Source organism: Lonchura striata, chromosome 5, assembly GCF_046129695.1.
Source record: "Lonchura striata isolate bLonStr1 chromosome 5, bLonStr1.mat, whole genome shotgun sequence".
In the NCBI taxonomy this organism is placed as follows: Eukaryota; Metazoa; Chordata; class Aves; order Passeriformes; family Estrildidae; genus Lonchura; species Lonchura striata.
The window spans coordinates 39,995,122-40,015,984 of record NC_134607.1 but is presented as its reverse complement, the minus strand read 5'-3'; the positions used below and the strand labels follow the sequence as shown (position 1 = coordinate 40,015,984).

At 39.3% G+C, this 20,863-nt stretch overlaps 1 long non-coding RNA gene across 3 annotated transcripts; it reads left to right on the top strand.

Annotated features, from left to right (window-relative positions):
• The first annotated feature begins 914 nt into the window (after window positions 1-914).
• On the top strand, window positions 915-20,410 carry LOC110479858 (uncharacterized). 3 transcript variants are annotated; one of them, XR_002467013.3, is made up of 4 exons: window positions 915-1,569; window positions 2,433-2,496; window positions 15,090-15,141; window positions 20,399-20,410. It is a non-coding gene; the product is annotated as an uncharacterized LOC110479858 (long non-coding RNA). The 3 variants fall into 3 exon arrangements; XR_013340015.1 differs by lacking the exons at window positions 15,090-15,141; window positions 20,399-20,410 and adding an exon at window positions 15,354-19,478; XR_002467012.3 differs by lacking the exon at window positions 20,399-20,410 and having other exon boundaries at window positions 15,090-19,478.
• Window positions 20,411-20,863: the final 453 nt, after the last annotated feature.

The window sequence follows — 20,863 nt, the reverse complement described above, 5'->3', positions numbered from 1 at the left end:
GCTCGCGCCGACCGGCCTCTCTCCGCTGGCTGCCGGCGGGGGGGGGTGGGGGGGGCGGGGGGGCGGGAAAGGTGGATTTGGAAAGCGGGGACGAATTTTTTAATTGGACTAAACCCAACGCCCTGAGTTCAAGGGGAGAGAAAACAACAACCGAAGGGGGCACTGGTGGGATGTGGACTTTCGGAAAACTTTCCGAGTCCCCCGGGCCGGGGTGTTTCCAAGGGCAGGAAGTCGCCCCGGATGGCACGGCGGGGGCGGGAGGGGGGCAGCAGGAACCCCTCATTTTGTGGCATGAGGGCTTTAAAACTCCCCAAAGACGAATGCTGAGTGCTCCCCCGAGTAGGAGGTGCCCTGGAGAGGTTTGTCAGCAGGAGCCTAGGCTCAGGGTCACTACGTGAATATTTCTTACTCCTTTCTCTTGAGATACTACAGCCTGTAATCTTAGTGCCTCAGGACTGCTATATACAATCTAAGCCGCTCATATCTTTCTGTACATTGACAAATGGAGGACCACAAAATTATTGGAGGAGGAAAGTCTTGGCCCTCGCCCTGGATGGGCAGCAAGCCCCCACGGGTACCGCAAGCTGCTACCCCTCTGCCTGTGGTGCGCGCAGTGTTTGTAAACACTCACCTCCTGACGAGTTTTCCACTCGGGAAACCAGAAGACCTGCACGCCGACCACAGAGGAGGTTGGTGACACTTGGGGTAAACAAGAGGAAGAAAGGGCCCATGGGGGGAAGTGTGCCTTCCATCAAACCCTTGCTCCTCAGGTAAAGCAAGGGGTGCCCAGGTGGGCATTTGTCCTTCCCTGGCATGCAAACAGCCACACGTGAGTGCTTGCTCCCGTTTAAGAGACTTTGAAGGAATATTTGCCCCTCACAACCTGCACATTGATTCCAAAGCTAGATCGGGCCTACAGGGTTAGGGTTTTTTTAAAGAGAACTCAAAAAAGTCAGTAAGGAGCTGTGTTTTAGAATCAACGACACATGATGGCCTCCAGTGAGCACTTAAAGTAGGAAATCTGCAGTTCCTTTTTACTCTATGTACTAACTTCAGAAAACAGTTGTTTTTTTTTTTTCAAATAATATGTTTTTTCCTTCTGACTTGTGTGTTGTTTCAGCTTGAATATAGAGACAGATACAATAAAGCTTGGTAAGATTTGCCCTGGGTTCATGATTTGGGGGGAAGGAATACCTGAATTTCAAATTAATATTCTGTACTGAAAGTTGGTGGTGTGTGGATTTCAGAATATGAAATGCATAGTGTCTTATTCACGGTAGCATTAAGAGCCTTCCCCCCTCCCCCCTAAAATTAGACCTTCAGATCTTGATCTGCAGCTCCTGTCTCTGACACTCTGAGCTTCTGCTATTTCAGCTACAGTATGCGTAGACTGCCAAAGCCAGGATATTACAAATCAGAGAGGTTTAAAACAAGCGACTTGGGGGGCTAAATCCCTCTTTTAGACACACAGTCGACACTCCCTTCACGGGAGGGCGGTGGTTTTTAATCATGCCTTAAAAATTCCTTAAAAGCAGGGGGTCTCCCCTCCGCGAGGGGCGGTCGGCAGAGGTGAGTCACCGCTCGCCCGGGCGCTCCGTGAGGGGAGCGGGAGGCAGAGGGGAGGACAGGCAAGTTGCGTAGCAGGGCTAGGTGGGTTTCCATGTAAGCACAGCAATTGCGCACGGTCCCTTACGTAACTGTCAGCCGGGGATTCCCTAGATGGGGTCACTTTATTCAACCATTACACAGACCCCAGCCGCCGCTCCGGCGCGCCCGGGCTGCCGCGGCCGCCGCGAACAAGGCTGCGGCTGCTGCAAGGGAGCGCGGCGGCTCCTCACAAAATGGCGGCGCCCATGGAAGCGGCAGCCCCATTTTGTGCCCGGCAGAGCCTGTCAACAAACACCGACTTGGCCGAGGCTGAGGAACAGAAGGCGGCGGCTCGTTCGCGTTACGGAGCGCGGAGGGAGGAGAGCGGAGGATTTCACCGCCCTCCTGCCGCCGAGAGGAGAGTGTCGAGCGCGCGCGTTGGGGGAGGGAGGAGAGGGAGGTGAAGGCGAGCAGGGAGCGAGTCAGAGGCTGCGTTATCCCAGCGCGGAACTGCCGGAGCTGCGGCGGGGGGGAGGGGAAGGCGAAGGCCGAGGCAGGCGGCCTTGGCGCAGCCCTGGCCGGGGCGTAGCTCCCCGAGACCCGGGGGCTGCGGAGACCGGGGAGCTGCGGGAGCGGCTGGAGACGCCGGGCCCGAGCGCGGCGCTGCCCGCACGGGGGGCGCTGCCCGCACGGGGGGCGCTGCGTGCCGCTCCCGCGCTGCCTGGGCGGACGGGACCGTTCCTGTCGGATTCCGGCGAACCTGTAATGAGTGACAGGACGATCGAGCTCCTTGTGTAGCTAACTAGGTCACTGTCAGCACTTAATTACTGTTTGTTTCATTTTAGTGCGTGCCTTATGAATAAACCGGCTATTAGGCTGATGCTTCAAGTAACATTATCCAGCACCAAGGTACAAAATGTCTGTATTGGACTCTGATCTTGCGATGCTAGCTTGGTAATAATTACTATTTTACATTAACGATGTCTTGGTTGTTATAGCTTGGTTATTCGGCTTAAAGCTGAAACAGGTGGAGATCCCTTACGATAAGGTTGTGAAGCTGATTCTAGTATGACACAACCGAGTTTGTTTGTTTCATGTTTCCAAACGGGGCTCCTCCGTTTTTAGAGAAAGAACGGGCTTGTGCATTGAGGCATTTTTTTTCTGATCTACTTGTCTTAATATGCATGCTTTTTAATGGTATTAAATAAAGGAAATTACCTATTTCTGGTGTAAAATATAATTTTAAATGTACCAAAATTACCTTGATATTTTGAAATATCTTTTTGAATTTTGAAATATCTTGCTGCATACTAAAGAGTCAAAGATCAAAAATGGGGAAAAGGAAAAAATCGTACTATTTAGGAAAAGGTCCTTTTATTGATCTCTATAGTATTTGTCAATGCAATTTGAGTTTATTTGTAAAATAAAACCTGTACAATTTGTAAATGTTATTGTATATAGTGACTTTCAGTTTATAAATGTTACAGAATTCTTGCAGACAGGATAGGTTCAGTACCTGAATCGTCACTATTCAGTGCTGCTTGCATGGGTTTTTGGCCTCTCTGTTGGTTGGAGTTTTTTAAGTATAGCTGTGTTAAGTGAATGTTCTGTTCTAACAGCTGTATCCTGTGTTGCAGTTTCTCTTTCTTTTTTTTTTTTTTTTTCCCTTTTAATCTTTAATAATAAATTTTGGGCTTATTACCTATCTGAAGTATTGCTGCTTTGGAGAGAGCCACGGTTGCTCTTGTCAGTGTGCCACTAACTGCATTTGCTTTCTGGTGGGTGAAATATTCTCACTCATTTCCATTTTTGCTTGTGCTGCTCTTGAATTGTGGCAACATTATGTTCTGGTGAGTGTAACTAGTATCGCTAGCTATATGCTACTTGTATTAAACAGTAAACTGTAAATCCTTAGAAACTGAAGTTAATTTTGTTTGTGTGCATATGCTATATACATGGTTTTTGAAAATGCAGCCTATTAGATGGACTAGAGAATCCAGTAAAATCCTCTTAAGACTAGTATATAATAGAGGTGCAATTTGAAAATAAGCACAAGAATTACAGGATGAACTTCTGGTAGAGGAGAGCATCAGAAATGCAAAGTTGGCAAATTTTAGCAACATGTAGCTCAACCATATTTAATAAAAAAATGTTAAAGTGTTGGAATAACTGCGTATGCTGTGCCAAAGACTTCATTGCTTAACTTGCTGTGGCAAATGTACACTTCAACAAGGGGAGTTTATTCAGTAAGCCCTACCCCTTCTTACTGATTAATACTTCAAAATTCTTTATTACATTGTAGTGTGCTAGTTTCTTGTAAAGATTCTGCTACTTAGTATAGACCGTTAAGTGCTAGTCTTCAACGGTATTAAATCATAACTAAAGGGTCTTATGAATGAAATTAAATGCTAAACAGCATAGCAAAGATGGGAAAGTGGAGGTCCAGCATTACAGGCTACTGCTGCACACTTATTCACAATTTTCAGTACAGTTATTGGAACTTAACTACCTCAGGAAGGTTGGGTTAGATAATCTTAAAAAAAAATTAAAAACACTTTTACATTGAAAAGACCCACCTTCTTAAGCTGTTTATTTAAATAATTTATGACTCTGACCCTCCTAAATCTTCCAACAGGATGTGCACCTTCCTCATTTCAACTTTATGGTATTACTACTCAGGAAGTAAAACAGAGGGAAAATTTGGCTACATAAATACTATTGAAAATACCCAAGTAAATTGATTAAACACTTTAAAAAATGTTATCTGTAAGTACTGTAATTTTTTAATACTTGCCGTTCTTCACAAAGGTCCACCTCTTGGAATTAGTGAGTTTTATAGTCATCTAAACTCTTTAAGTTACAGGCACTTCATAGTTGATGGTTTTTCAGTTGTGCAATGAAGTATGAAACACAAAGCAGGAAAACCGTAAATGCAACTGAAGGAGAAGTAAAAATATTTATGCATTCCCACTTGATTTCAAAACTGCTATACTTTTGATATCCTAATTCTTTTGTGGGTCCTGACTTAGGTGTTCTTAACACTCTGGGTTGGCAATACTTCAGCAGTAAGTTTAGAAAGATTGTCAAATTAATATAATTTTCTTGCAGGCAAAAAAAAAAACATGCTGCTTTAGGTTATCATAACTGTAATGCACATTAGGGCCTCAATGGCAAAAAATGTTTTGGTGTTCTAGCAAACATTGGTCTGTAGCACAGAAGTCATTAATGTCCTGACAGCAAATGGGTGCAGGTTTTTTCTTTTAAAAAAAAAAAAATATTTGGTCTTAGTAAACTACCTTTACTTTTAATCTCACCCGTTACTTTATGATGACCTCTGTGTCAGTGTGATCTGGTGGATGGCACACTTCCCCTGCCACTATAGCTGTACACTGTTCCCTGAAATAGCACTAGTGTGATTCATGTTTCTGGTTGAATGTGTGAAAGTTTGATTGAGATGCAAAACTGAGAGAGTTCTTCTGAATGTTAAAAAGGAACCATGCTCAGAAATACAGAAATGATCAGATTAAATCTGGCAAAGCGTTTTTGTAGATTAAGAATTATGGTGTCTTACTTGGATGGGGAAGGTCCAATTAATTTAAAGCAAAACCAAACCTAATAACTTCATGAAGTTTCTTATAAGTAAAAATGGTGAAATCCTCTAGTAGGAGAGTTCTCAGTGTTGCAGATTTGCCAGCAATACTTCATTGTCACGTAGCACTGTCTCATCTTTATATTTTTACCAATTCAAATGACAGTCAACAGTAGCTAAAATTATGTTGAAATTTCTCTGAGTAAGCAGTTGCCTTACCTAACTTTTATATGGGCATAAATGAAAAGGGAAGTAATTAGTGCAACTGTGAATGTGTGGACAGACAATACATGTGACGATTTATACATTTCAATATAACGTACTAGAAGAGCACTTCTGAAAAATAATAAATAAAATAAATAATGGCCAAATAACATATAAACTAATTAATCTGTTAAAATTGCCCAAGCAAATCAAGAACTTAAAGCAGTGAGAACACATGAATACCCACAGATGTACTTTAAAAAGAAGAAATTTGTAGTTGTTGAATTACGATTCTCAATGTCTCTGTGGGTGATATGCTTAATATGGATTTGGCTTTACAGACTGCTGATAGATAGGTGCATTGCATATCTGTTGTGTTGCCCAGATAAAAGGAAGTGGTTTTGTTTTCAGAGTAACTGGAAAACAAATCCCCTCAAACTGAGTGCATTGGTCAAATGCTGATGTGATAACTAATTTGAAAATCACACTTAAAACATAGGACTTAAGTTTTAAACTACAGTTGTGTCTAATATAACTGAAAAAAAAAAAGCAAATGAGAAATAGTTTTTTAAGTTGTTTACTATAAAGAGTTATCAAATGTAGTTGAGTATCAGTTCCTGTTGCTTGCAGAAACAGGATAGCATTTAAAGCTCTTAGGGGAATCTGTGACTGTTAATCTCCAGATATTATAAAAATGTTTATTAGGCAGAGCTGTTACTACTTCTGAATTTTGAACCTTAATGTGAGAGCTGTCTCACCCGGAATCTTCCTGCAAACTCTCTTTGTACGCAAGATGATTGCTTAGGAAAATGTAGAAATGGCATACATATATATATATATATCTTCTATCAGTTCTTGATTTTGGGGCTTCTGAGGCTTAAGAGATCTTTATGTTTAAGAGCAGTTGATGCACAGAGTAGGACCAGTGTCTGGTTCTGAGCTGAGATGCACTTAATAGTGTTCAAAGAAGAGTGAGCATAGTTCCCTAACCCTTTACCAAGAGGCAAAAGTGCAGTCTGGGTATTTGGGGTGTAGCCGTGTTCAAACGTGTTGCGCAAGCCAGTCTGCTTAGCCTTGTCCTTATCTAGATTGTGTGCGGAGTGGGGAAACGGCACTCTGGGGAAAGGTCTCTTCCCTCCATGAAGCTCCCTTGCATGGAATAGAAAACAGTCAAGAAACTGGAAAAAATCTAGCACTCCTGCTGAAGAACAAAAAAGGGAGATTAAAGAAAGTGGGGATTTGAGAAAGGGAGTAAAATCTGATAATTTTGAGTGGGACAACTCCCTCTCTGTGTGCTTTCAAGCAGTGTCACAGGTGACTTTTGATATGGGTCTCCTTAGGATGCATTAATCCTAAAATTTATTTCTATCTTTTGCTGATTTGGGAATATTAAGTACTATACACGCTTTATTACAAATCGATAAATTAGACTTCTTTATTGTTTTAAGTATTTTATTCCAGTTTGTTGAACACAAACTTCCTGGTGGATTGAATCACATGCTACACCACAGACTGCCTGTAGTAAGTTCCCTAGCATAAACAGGAGTGGCCTGAACTTACAGTGTGATCTCTCAGAATGAAACTTCTTCCTGTCTTGTTTCATACTTCACAAAGTTTCTCTAGTGATACTTTACAAAGTCAAAATAGATTTTTTTTTTCTTTAATGCTACAAGTTTGGCTAGATTTATAAGACAATAAAAGTGAAATAAGTCTGTCTGTGAATAAAACCCTGAGAATATTGTGTTTCATCTGTTACCTCTATTTTAATAAGTCCGGGCTCATTCTTCACTTTGCTTTAGGAAAATTAAATAATGTCACAGTTTTTCCTTTGAGAGGTTACCAAGCTATTACAGAGCCTCCATGGTGTTCCATTGGAATTAATTGTGCTTAGAAGTTATGAAAATGGAGTTGTGTATCCTTAAGTCAAGTGTTTGTGTTTTGTTTGCAGTAATATACAGAAATTATGTATATAATATCCAGTATGTATTTGATAGTGTGAATTTCCCCAAGTAATTTAATTTTTGTTCTAAGGAATCATCTCCTTTTGCCAAAATATGCAAATTAAGTTTTCAGAGATGGGGGGGTTTTTTGTTTGTTTTGTTGGGTTTGTTTTGTTTTGTTTTATTTAATAGTTGGGTAACTAGCTGCAGCCAAGTTAATCTCCGGATAAGTTTATTTAGTTATAGAAAAAAACACATAGACATTCAATTTACTATTTTTTTTTTTTTTGCCAGAGAGTTCTTGACATTAAATAAAAATCTGATAATTTCTGTTTGCATCTGAACATAAAATTATGTATAATTACATGCAAACCTTAACATATATGAAAATTAAGTTGAAGAATTCAGTGCTCATTGCTTAAGCTTTTCATTTGTGACATCATGCATGTGTATCATGATAATCCTTAATTATACCATCACTTTTTTAATGCACAATCCTTCAGTTGGAGATGGAAACTTCTCACTGAATTAAAAAAAATAGAAAGGTTATTTCTCTGTATCTAGTGTGTTTATCTGCATACATATTTGGTTTTTTTTTTTTTGCTTTTCCTGCAGGCTTTTCTAGAGTAATCATTAGGAGAGTATCTGAGTGGTCATACTAATGAGTACCCAAAATTCTGAACTAGTAGCATTATCATCACTATATTGCTGAGAAAACTAAGGCATAGAGGGATTCAATAAAAGAATGAGTGCTAAATTGGGTTGGTTTTCATTTAATCAAAGCACAGTTTCACTGAATGTAATGTACAGGTTATTTGAGGGTAGAGGTTGTTCAGCAGTAGGAGTGCTAGCCATAATTTTAGAACTGTGTTAAATTCAGCACTAGGATTTTTTTTGAATTTGTGGGTACATGCTGTGGTCCTGTCTGCGTTATTAGGGCTTTTCCTAGTGCAGCGTTATTGGGATGCTCTGTTCCTCAGAGCATTTGCAGCGCTGAGCAGGCTGTGTGCCTACGGTAGATTCTCCTTCATATTTCTGCATTTATTTTCCAGCGGCTTGAATTTGGAGCTCAGAAAATGAGAAGCACTTTGCTAAAGGCCTCCAGTTCGATACAAGAAACTCGCTACTCTGTAAATCCCTGATAAAGACAGAAATAGAAGTGGTGTGTACCCAACAGGATGCATTTGCGGTAGCCTCCCAACATCCCCTATCCCTCCCTCCCCCCGAGGCTGCCGCTGGCTTCTGGTGGGGCCTGGGTGCCAGAAGAGGGAGCACGGAACACAGCAGAGCCCCAGCCTGAATATCCCTGCTGCTGCCTCAGGCAGGAGGAACTCTGCAAGGACCAACCTGCAGCATTGCTGATGCCACAGGTTTTTCAGAAAACCCAGCTTCTAGCTCTTAATATATTTTTCATTATTACTATTTTTTGCTGTGCATGTGCAGCTTGAGATTTAAGAGCTTTTAGCTTTATCACATTGTTCAATAGGAAAACTGCCCAAAAGGCATATCTCTGATTCAAAGGCTACTCTCCCCCTAAATTTCAATTTTTCTCTTCAAAGTAAAGGCCTTTTCAGATACATTAAGAGATTTTTTTTCCTGTACTTGAGTAAAAATGGGAGGTTTTTTCCTTCCTCAGTTTCACACTTGAATTTTTGTTAAAAAGTTCTTTTGAAAACATCAGCTTGAGCCAGACACGTGGCCTGAAAAACTTGAACTCAGGTAGTAATAAAGTCAAAAAACCAGCCTATCTTCAATTGTTTCTTCTGATAACCTGTCTTAGAACTTGAAGCTCTGTTGAATTTCAAACCTGAAAACATATCCTAAGTCAGCTATCCTTTATTATACTTAGCTTGTTCCAATATAATGCTTATTATTCAGAATAACACTGTCCAGTACAGAGACATTACATGAGAGGAAGGTAGCAAGTCCTGTACTTCTACTCTAAGTAGTAAAAAATATTCTTTGCAGTGGTAATTCTTGGTTCTGGCTTCTTCCAATGGGTTTAGGTCTCTGGGTAGCTGAAGCTGTATTCAGCTTCAGCTGAATGAGTCTTTAGCAGTATTCAGACTGTATCCCTTTACTGTGCAGAGCTGTGATCACCACATCCAGTTCTAACTTGTTACTGGACCACAGTCGAAGAATGGAACAGTTTTGTTACCTAGCTGAATGGCATGGGAGAATTCCCAGAAGGTTACTTAGTTTGCTAATCTCTGTTCAGGAGGTTCTGGTGGCTTCATTGCTAGCAAAGGCTTAGCCTTGTAAGTGCTATCTGCCTTTTAAATTTTTATTTATTTAAGTTTTAAGAAAGGACTGACTGATGAATGGCTAACATTTGTAATTTTGAAGGGGTTTTCTGTTTTCACTTTGTTACTACTGGCTTCAGTTAGGTCTGAGAATGATAGAAGAGCTTTACACAGCTGTTTGCTTTGTTTCTCCTTACCCCCTCCACATCTCATTGTCACAAAATGTTTGAGACATGTCTTGTGATTAGAACACCAAGGGCTACTCCATGGTCACATGCCTCTTTCTTGAGGGAAGGGGAAAACACAACCCCCCACCCAGAAAAAACCCAACCAAACAAAAAAAACAACCAAATAAACAACCCTAAAAGAACACTAAAAAACCCCAAAAAAACAAACAAAAAAAACCCACCCCAAACCTATAGTTGGGGAGAGGGAAGAGTTTCCAATTCCAGTATATGATCTTCTACAATTACTGTATAATAAAGAGGTTTTTGGCTTGAATTCAGTAATACTGTTGTGTAAAAAAACTTTTCATCGAATATTCCACTGGGTATTTGGATGATACACTGAACATCTGTTGTAATGGAGGGTCACTAAAAGTCTGTTTTTTGGAAGAGGCAGAAAGAAAGACTTACTTTTTGTTTGTTCTTGCTGGTTTCAATGACCAGTTGTGGTTCCTAAGTATAGAGGTTAGTGAAGCTGACTTCTATATGCCTGCAACTGGTTCAGTGCTAGCTGGAGAGAATCAGGCACTTTGCAAACAAATTGTTGAAGCAGCTTCGATATTCTTTACCATCTTTTCATGGAAAATGAGAGGATGTAATGTTAGCAAATTTCTGAAGGAAAAATTGGCTAGCAGGATTCTATGTGGCCTATTAGGTATCTCAGCACATCTCCCCCTGACTTAGTACATGACAAAACAGGCTGTGCAGTCACACAGCCTTTTATAAAGGTGTCATGCACATTGAAACACTGCAGATTTCTGTGTTTTGAAAGTAGGGTGTCCTGTCTGGTGGAGTTTTGTCCATTGCCACAGCATAGTACTGTACACTGGATGTTATGAACAATTTTGAATATTAGCTAGAACAAAGCTACTGATCACCTAATTGGTTAGTTGTTGCCTTAGTAAAGCTTGCTGATCTTTAATATGGAATAGCTATAAATATTAACACCCACAGCTTTGTAAATGCAAATAAAATTATGGCAAGTTTAACATTTAGGCATGTGCAGGAGCCTGGGTGTGTCAGGAGGAGAGGCCACTGTAGGCCAGCTATCTTGGGTGGCACATTTGGAACACAAACTATCAAACGCAGCACTGTACCAGCCTTGCTTGTGCGCTGTTCTTTGTGCTGGTGCCCCCACCTATCAGCCAGAGAACAGGAGCTCTTTAAGTCACAGCTCCCAGCATTACTTCCAAGACCTGAATTCACCTACCTAAAAGTGTTTGTATATACATGTATACCTGTTGGAACTGGAGTCCAGGAGTTGAGCATCGTTTCTCAGAAAATGTTGGCTCGTCTCTTAAAACTGGAGTACTAGTATTCTGTGTAATGTCTTATGGATGTTTAAAAGCAGTCAGGACTTAAGTACTATTAAACAGTTCACTGTCTCATCCTTCATTCATGTCAAAATTAATTGGACAAAACTGCTGCCAATTCACTACTCAAAGATGGTAAGTAAAGATACTTGCAAAGAAACTCACCAGTTGAGTTCATGTTCTGCAGCAATGTTGCCAATTAACTTTTAGTAAGGGTTTACAACTTTAAAGTACTTCATATATATCTTGATCTCTAAAACATGAGTTTTCAGCATTTTTGTAAAGTTGGAAGAGAAAAATATATTGTTAACATTTTTTGGTCTGAATATAAGATAGAAAGTGCAGTTTGAATGTATATATATTTGTAGTGTTTGATCCCAGAGTTTAGCCGTACAAAGCTCTGTCTCATATACTCCATGATGAACCACTTGGACAAGAAATAAGGGTGCACAAAGAGGAGATGGGAGAATTGCAAGCAAACGGTACTTGTGTTACTTCTTTGCACATTAGTCACTTCTGAAAGTACACTGTAGTTTCAGTAGAACTTAGCAGTGTTTTGCACATTGTTATATTGGTTTAAAAACATTTTTTACTTTGCAGTTGTTATTTAACTTACAGATATGAACAATAAAGTTTTGTTGTTTGAACTTCTGCCTAGTTGTAATGAAAGGAGAAGTACAAACTCTGCAAGCAGATTTTATAGAAGTATGAAAACAGAGCCAGCAGTTTACACAATCTACAGAAATGATATGTCATTACCACAAACTAGCTACTACAGGAAGTAACTCTTGAGTTACATGCCAGATTATATATTAACTTGAGACTCTGCATACATAAAATTATTTGGGGACAAATATTCCATGTTCTTTAAGAGCCCCTTAAACCTCTGGGGAAGAAAAGTCTTAGCAGACAACTCCCAACTCTTTTATAGGACAAGTTTTGATATAAAAGTTCATATCTCCTCAAAATATGGAATGTAATGTAACTAAGGAGGCAGTTGTTTTAATGGATCACCTCTGAGACATGAAAATATGTGTGCGCAGTATCCACATGTCCTCTTGACCAACACAGGTCTCTTATGGTGCTGTTGCCTTATAGGAACAACAGATTTTGGGTAAATCCCTGATGCTGAAAACATGCAGGTAAATAATTTAGCTAATGATGTTAATTTAATTTAATGCTGTAGTTGACTTGCCAAACTAGTTGCTTATGAATTTTGTAGCATTTGTAGTCTGGGTAGCTAGCTTCTGAATGTTAGTGATAATTTTACCCTCCAGCAGAACAGCTTTCTACAGTTATGCACTAAATACTCAAAACTGATGGCAACTTCTAGAATCACTGGTAGTAGTTAGGTAAGAACAAGTTGTTTATAATTTCTTCATGGCTTAAACTAGGTGCTGCCTCCAAAAAAGAAGCACATCATACATTTTCATCCTCTTCTCCGTTCCTTCCTCTTGCCAATAGCATTTCACACACCTGTACTGCAACACAGAGATAAATAAAGAATAATTCAGCCGAAAATTTACAGGATAAAAAAATGTCTTTTAAATGGACTTGCTACCACTGCATGAAGGGCAGCATCAGTGCAAGAGAATGTAGAAATAAGAATCAGAGAAAGACAGGACTCCTTCCTCTTCAAAGGCTCCAGCACCTACACTATTCAGGTAACAACAGGTAACAACAACATTGTCCCCCTTGTTATCACTGGTGAGAGAGTAGAAGAAATCTGAAGTCAAGGCAATTAGGTGCTGCTAGCACTTCATTGTTGCTCTTTAAAAGGATGATAAAGTGGTGGTATCTTTTGATAAATATTTTCTCTAGTTTGCTTAGCCCAGTTGTCACAGGCATTTTGAAAGGAGTGCACCTGGCTGAATTGTTAATTGTGCTCTTATTTCTTTTTCAGGGGAGGTCTTGTGGTGTTTTTAAGAAAACAGAAATAGAAAACTAACTTTTGTATTATATGCAGCATGTCCGTGTGGGATGGACACAGATTATACAAAAATTAGTTAGGAAAGGCTTTTTGACTGATAACAGCCATTTTAATTTTCCTACTGTTGCCAGCTTTGAGTCTCTTTGCCCCAAACTTTGTGCTTTATCCAAAGACCTAAAATTTGGAGTCTGCAAGCCTCGGAAATGGAGAGAAGTTGAGCATAAAGAGATAAGAGAGCCTGCTGAGTATTTTCAAGACTGAGATTTGGAAATAAGTTTCTCTCCTCCACTTACAAAGAATCTAATACAGGACCTTATGAACCATGGCACATCCATATTTAGATTTTCTTTACCTATATACCTTTTTCCCCCCTTTATTTTTATATGGACAAGTTTTAAAATAAATGCATATATGAGATAAATTCCACATCTTAAGTCTTGCAAATAAGGGATGTTGTAGGAGTGGTATGCTTCCTACATGTTTTCCTATTGATGAGAGGGACATCACAGGCTTTACTTTGGTAAGATTAATGTTTTCAGTCAGCATTAAACCTGAATGCTGAAGTACCAAAATGCTGTCTTGTCTACTGCTGCCCTCCTATAGATCCATCAGTTTTAACTCTTGGTAATTCTCATCCATTTTAGACTTCTTTCCATCTTCCACTTAGTATCATCTCTTCTTAGTAGCATTTTGCCACTGGAGCTACAGAATATCTATCTGGAGTTTCATGACACCCCCATAAGTGTGGAAGTGAGAATGAAAATGTAGCTATTCCCAGATTATAATTTTACATTGCAAACAGTAAAGTTAAGCAACTGAAAAAGAAGTACAGACTTTTAACTGTTGATTTTTAATTAGAACTCCTTCTCTTCCCCATGCAATTATATCAAATCCATGCCGTGTTTTAGAAAAATGGGGAGTGGTAGCTCTTCTTACAGCTCACAGTGGAAATTTTACCATTCCAGTGATGCAGAAGGGTTTGTCTGGAGCCCAGAATAGTTCAGCATCATCATCGTTACACCTCCCCTGTCTTCAACAGCTAATGGCTCAGTTTCTGCAGAATAGCGCAGAAATAATAATAATAAATAGCGCAATGGCTAATCCTGTGTAAGAGTCCCAGTACAGATATGACTTTAAATTTCTTGAAAGCCTTGGAAGGCTCGAGAGGAACAAGTCAAATGCCTCTGCATATGAATGAAAAGAAATGTGCAGTTTAGACCTTGAGTAGCTCAGAGTAGTCAAAGTTAAGTAAATTAATGTTATTCAATGAAAAAATCTTTTTTTACAATAAAACATTATAAAAAAGAATCTGCATTTATTATGAGAGTAAAGCAGGGGATATGGGAAGTCAGGAATGGAAATGAAGGAACAGGATCACTTATATTTCCTTTTTTAAAAGCGGAAATGTCATATTTTAGCTAAAAGTCGATACTTTCCTAGCCCAGCTGTTGTGCTTCACATGAAACTGAGAAATACTATATAAAGCTCTTGCTGTTATGATAGAATTTCTCTCTTGTTTTACTGCAGTTCCCTTCTAAACCAGGTCCTAGTTCTGCATTTAATGTAAAATAAAAGGAGCCAGGTGCTTCAGAACTGCCAAGACTGAATTAGGAGGGGAGCATCACCATTTTTCTTTAACGGTAGTCATTGGTGTTTCACATACATTTAGTATCCATTAAAGTTTTAAATTTCACTTAAGATCCTTCAAATCCTTTTCACCCTTTTTTCCAAATAGCTATTTGATGTTTTACTTGTTTTAAATGGTAGAAAAAAAATCAGAACCAGCTAATTATTAAAAATGGCGATACTAAACATGACTCTTCGACTGACACCAAACTGTTTTCCACAGAGTATTTTTCTATTTCAAGAGAACTTTTCTGTAATATAAAAACATATTTGTGAAATCTTCAATAACATGATAGGATTTTTAATGTATAAAGTTGTGCATGGCATTAACTTAGTTTAAGAATGCAAATGCTTCCTGTCAGAGACTCTGTTACCTCCAGGACCAACAATTTCTCATTACTCAAGCTCAAAGACTTTTCCCTCTTTTGTGTAGGATATGATTCAAGGAGTGCCCCACACAAATTTCTCTTGGGGACAGTGCTGAGGTGAGTATCAGACAGGGAGAGAGTTGTTTTCTGTTTATTAGATATTCAAGATATGGATGTGCCTCTACAGGTTTTCTCCAAAGGCAGCTTTTCACTCATAATGGCTTAAAAAGTCTGGGTCCTGTCATCTGTACAAACCAAAAGCCTTAACTGCTCAGAAGGTCATGTATTTCTGATAAATAATAAATAATTTCTGTTCATCGTTATTTTAGAAAAAGAAGAGTTCAGGAGCTTGAACAGCAGAATTACGGAATTGGAAAGTTATGTAGACATCATTAAATTCAGAGTTCTATGGCCACATTAAATAACAGAAGCTGTGAACTGATAAACTCTTCATTGCAGAATCCATATGGGGCCATTCTCCTAAAGTGTCTTCCCTCAAGGAAGCAGCTCTAATCTACACTATTTCAAGACTTCTTGGACACATGAAATTATAAAGGAATCTCACTGGCAAGTGAAATATGGCAACAAGGAGTCATATCCAGTACCGTTGCACCTGGTAAAAGCCTACATGAAGTGACTGCAAACATGCCAGCATTGGTACTGGTGAGTCTTGTTGTGCTGTGTGTTCCTTGGACACTGGTGAGTGGATAGGACTCATAATGAATAGGACTGCTCTGCTCATCTCCAGAGCTAGCACCAACAACCTGAGAATATCCCCTTAGTCTCTTTGTCTACTCCTAGCCTCAGCAGAGGTGATGAAAGTATCACTTGTCACAAGAGGCCTTGGCACCACATTTCTAACCTCCTTATCACGTTTTCCTTGGGATATGTTACTAGCCCTTTGCATCAGAGCCACAGTATTCCTCAGCACTACAGGTGTGCTAGAGGAGCCTTCTCCCCAAGATTCCCTGTGGCAGGTGATAAGGATATTCAGTTTCTGGAAGTGAAGTGAGATCTCTGCTGTCAAAACTGAAAGTGCAGCTCCTTGTTCTATGGAACACCAGGTTCCAAACATGTCAGCACTTGAAACATGGATTAAGTGCAGAAAATGCAATGACAATTTTCTGGCATAGGTGATTGGTGAGATAACTAGAGGAGATGCCCTGGCTGGATTTATTACTCATGAACAATCTGTCTGAGGGTGTAGAGGCTGAAGGCAGCTTTGGCTGCAACTTTGAGTTTGTATAGTTTAAAATTGTGAGATAAACAAGAAAACTAATAAAATTGCAAGTCTTGACTTCCAAAGGCAGATTTCAGCTTGTTTGGAAATCTGCTGGACAGGATCACATGAAAGGCAGTCAGTTGCCCTGGCACAACTAACTGAACTTCACCTTCTCAAGACACAGAACTGGTTCCTTCCAAATCAAGAAAGGTAAGCAAAGGTGCAAGGCTAGTATGGGTGAACAGAACACGCTAGACTCACTGCAAATATGAAATCTAGCCAATGGCAGCATGAGTGTGCTACCCATCCACTTCACTGTGGTGAGTGGAGTGGCCATGATGGATAGAAGAGGCAAATGTCATACCCGTCTTCAAGAAGGCTGAGAAAGGGGATCCAGGGAACTACAAGCTAAGAACTCTAACCTCAGTCTCCTGGAAGATTTTTTCCTCCTGGAAATAATTTCTGAGCTCATGAATTGCAAGAAGGTGATTAAAAATAGGCAGCATGAACTTACCATGGGCAAATTGCCACTGATAAATCTGATTGATTGATCATTCTGAGGTGGACTGGTTCCATGGATGAGGGAAGAGTAGTGCAGGTTGTTTACCTTGACTTTAGCAGAGCTTTTCCCAAGGTCTTTGATAGTATCCTACCAGTCAAAATATGGACAGGATAAGCAGATTACAAAGTGGATGGAAAACTGGTTGAAATTCCAGGCCAGACAGGTTGTGATTGGCAGTATAAAGTCTATCCCACAACTGGTTGCTAGTGGCAGTCCTCCTCAGGAACAGATTATGGGGTAAATGCAGTTTGGTGTCTTCACTGCTAATGATCTGATCTAATGGGAAAGCTTGCACTATCAGCAGATTTATGGATCATACCAGCCTTCAGGGAAGGAGTTGATATGCCAGAGGGCAGGGGTGTTGCTTAGAGGGAACCAAGACGAGCTGGAGGAATGTATTTTCAGGAGTCTCACCAAGCTCAGCAAAGACAGGTAAGAAGTCTTGCACGTGCTGGAGATGAACTGATTGAAGAGCAGCTTTGTAGAAAGGGACCTGTGGTACTGGTGAACATGACGAGTATGAGTTGGCAGTTGGGGCAAACAAGGTCAGCCTCATCCCACATTGTATTAGCAAATTGTAACCAGCAGGTCTAGGGAAGTAATTGTTCCCTCTCACTGGTGCTTGTGAGACTGCTTCTGGAGTACTGTTTTTGCTGCCCAGTACAAGAGACAGACACATGGTTTTGAATACAGCAGAGTCACTAAGATCACACAGGCTGAAGTACGTGTGTATGAGCCAAGTGTGACAGTGTGAATATAGGAAAGAGATCCAAACTCTTCTTGGAAATGTATGGTGACAGGGGAAGAGCTAATGGACACAAGTTGCAATACAGGAAATTCTGCCTGTAAGGAAAAACATTTTCATTGTTAATATAATCAAATGCTGGAATGGACTTCCAGTCAATATTGTGGAATCTCAGACCTTGAAGAAATTCAAAAGCTGACTGAGCAAGATGCTTTGAATGAGGAATTGAAATAGCAGACTTACAGGGATCACTTTCAACCTGTCCATCAGAGAAGAGGAGCGAAGACCAGCAAATGGCAATAAATTTGCCACTGCAGATCTGCTTGAACCCTTATTGTCAGAGAGCTCTAGTGTCAAAGATGAGGCACCTACGCATTTCTACACTGAAAGATGGCAGCTGAGTTTTCATTTGAGAACTGCAAGTTTCAATGAAGAACCCTAAGGCCTGAATATCTTTTTGAATCTGGTTCTTAATAGTCAACTTAAAAAAGAATGGATCTGTTTTCAAAGAGTACAGGCTTTTCTCCTGAAGACATGAAAGACATAGGAGGATGATTGATCAGGATTGCTTTGAGGGATGTTTTCTTTCCTGTTGTCCTAAGATGAGATTGGAGGTTATAGGAAGTGGCAGATGTTTTGGAGTGGCCCTATTGTTTACAGGACTTTAAATTGTTGTTTTCATTCGTGAGTTTCCTATCTGCTAATAGTGAATGCATACTTGTAGCTAGTGTACATGATTGCATTTGGCACCTTTTAGGAGTTAGATGGTAGTTGTTCTCTAGCTGGTGCTAATTTCTATTTTCAGACACTGCTTAACTTCAGCATTAGCAAAATTATATGAGAAAGTGATGTTGCTGCACTCTGTGTTGTGCAGGGCTGTAAATGTAGGCATGCATTACAGGAATAATTGTATAGAATGAAAAGTAATATACATCAGTGTTTTGTTAAAAAGTATGCACATTCTATACATAGTGCTTGGGAAAAAAGTCATTTTCTCTTCATGACTGATTCAATTCTATATATTTTATAAGAAAACTTTTTGTGTCACTAAAAATAAATAAATATTATACATATTTAATGGAATATGTGATTTTTCCTTCTTCTAGTGTAATCATTCACCATTTTGTAGCAGCTTCCACAGGGATAGGTAACAGGACAAATACCAGTGAATGGATAATCACAATCCTTATAAGAAAAAAAAATCCTTCTTATTTTTAACTTTTGGTAACTTGAAAATATTTCTTGTATTTTGTCTTAAATACAGCATTTCGTCATTTGTTTAATAATGCCTCTCTCTCTATGGTAAAACAGTTAGAATATAGACCTTCTTCCTTTCCTCAGTGAAAGGAGGATAAATCAACATGCTGGCTTATATTTTAATAGAGTTATGGGGAAGGGGAAATGAGATTTTTTCAAATGGGGAGGGAAAAAGTATTTATCAGATTTCAACCATTGGATTAAATTATATCATGCTCTGTAAGAAAAACTATGTTGCTCTTCAGTTTTGTATTCAAAGAGGTACTATGATCCAAAAACCATGCCATATTCAGTGCATATACTAAAAGCATCACTCACATGCTGGTCACAAGAATATGTTTCTATTAAAAAAAAAGTTGTCACTTATAAGTCTTTTTTCCTGTAGTTCAGAAAATTATTTCTATTTGAATAGCTTTGAAATTTCAAGATCAGAATATTTTTATAAGCAATAGTTTAAAGCCTGTGATATAATCTGCAAACTATCAAACATACGATCTTCCTAATGTGCCAGGATTTTGATTACATAAAAATACTTTGTTGATTCTTAGTGAATATTCATGAATGGTGTATATATATGGTTGGTATGCATATGCACAGTATAAAACAACATGGTAAAAAATACATCTTTATACTTACGGAAGATTATAAAAATAAATAATTTCTTTCTATATCCTTTTTCCCCCTCATTTTTAATTAATGCCTACTTAATGACTACCTATACTATCTTGGTATAATTTCTGCTGTGGTGATGTCTCTGTAGAATCATTGATATTTCCTCTAAAAGGAGAATTGGAAGACAGTCTATATTAGCTACTAGTTTACTTGACCATGTCCTGGAATATCCCTAGCCTTCAGGCAAACTCAATGAATTTCTCTCCTGTTTTAGAGTGTGTAGAGGCAGCTGATAGGCTTAAAGTCATGGTCAATGGGGATCTAGTCAAAACAGTCAATATTATCCATAAAGTGAGTCAACTCATTTTAAAGCAGGCATCTACTTTTAGTCAGATGAATCATTCTCTAAACTTCATTGATGTAGATATGTCAAGGTGGATTAGATGGATCCCACCCTCACATTCCCTTGATATTTCTCCTCACTTGTTTGAGAGTGAATTGAGGCACTTAAAAAGAATTTTGCAGTGCAGTTTGCATTGCATTTGCAATTGGGACAACAACTCAGCCTTGCTGAGTTTACTGTAAGTTACCAGCTTGGTAATGCCAACTGTGTGTATGGGGACTGTACTGTGTATGAACTGGTCATGGTCGATACATGAGTCAGTGGTGCATTCAGCATTTAAATGCAATAAGTGCCTTCGGTGTTCTTACTGAAAAATGGCTCTAATGAGAGCCATATTTATATTTTAGCAAGCTTGCTTTTCAAATAGCTCCAGAACTTTTAGATTAAGTTGGCTGACAGATTCTAAACAATTTTCCAAGTGTTGTACCAAATCCATATTGGGTACAAATTCTGACTGCATGTCATTATATAATGTATGCTAAGTTTTGTCTGTGAATTTGTTTACTTGCATGTGAACAGAGGAGCAACCTCATCTTCTTATTCTGAACCTCCTACCACTATGCTCCTTCTCAGGAACAGTGAGGAACTTGAAAAGATTGGACTGAAGCTGCAAATGTGTTAGATAAAGGAGAGAGAAGAAAGATAGGTGTGATGAATCAACAGGTACAGGAAAGGGGAAAATACCCTGAACTTCTAAGCCATGTTGTTTTCTCCAAACATTGTGCCATTTTCTATCTCTGTCCCTCATATCAATTGGGTTATTTGTGTAATGCCCAGTTCCATGTTTTCCTTAGCATGTTGTTGGCAGGTAGGTGAAAATGACAAAAGAGCAGATGGCCCAAAGCAGTGGTGAGCAGTTGTAGGTCCTTATAGCAACCAGTAGCACCATGTTTTGGCACAGATGGAGTGGCCTTTGAAGGCTTTATATTGCAGATAAAGATTAGAGAATAAATTAGCAGAGGCATTAAATGTAATGAATTGATATCCTGTTTGGTTGTCTGGTTTTGTTTTTTTGGTTGTTTTTTTTTTTTTTTAATA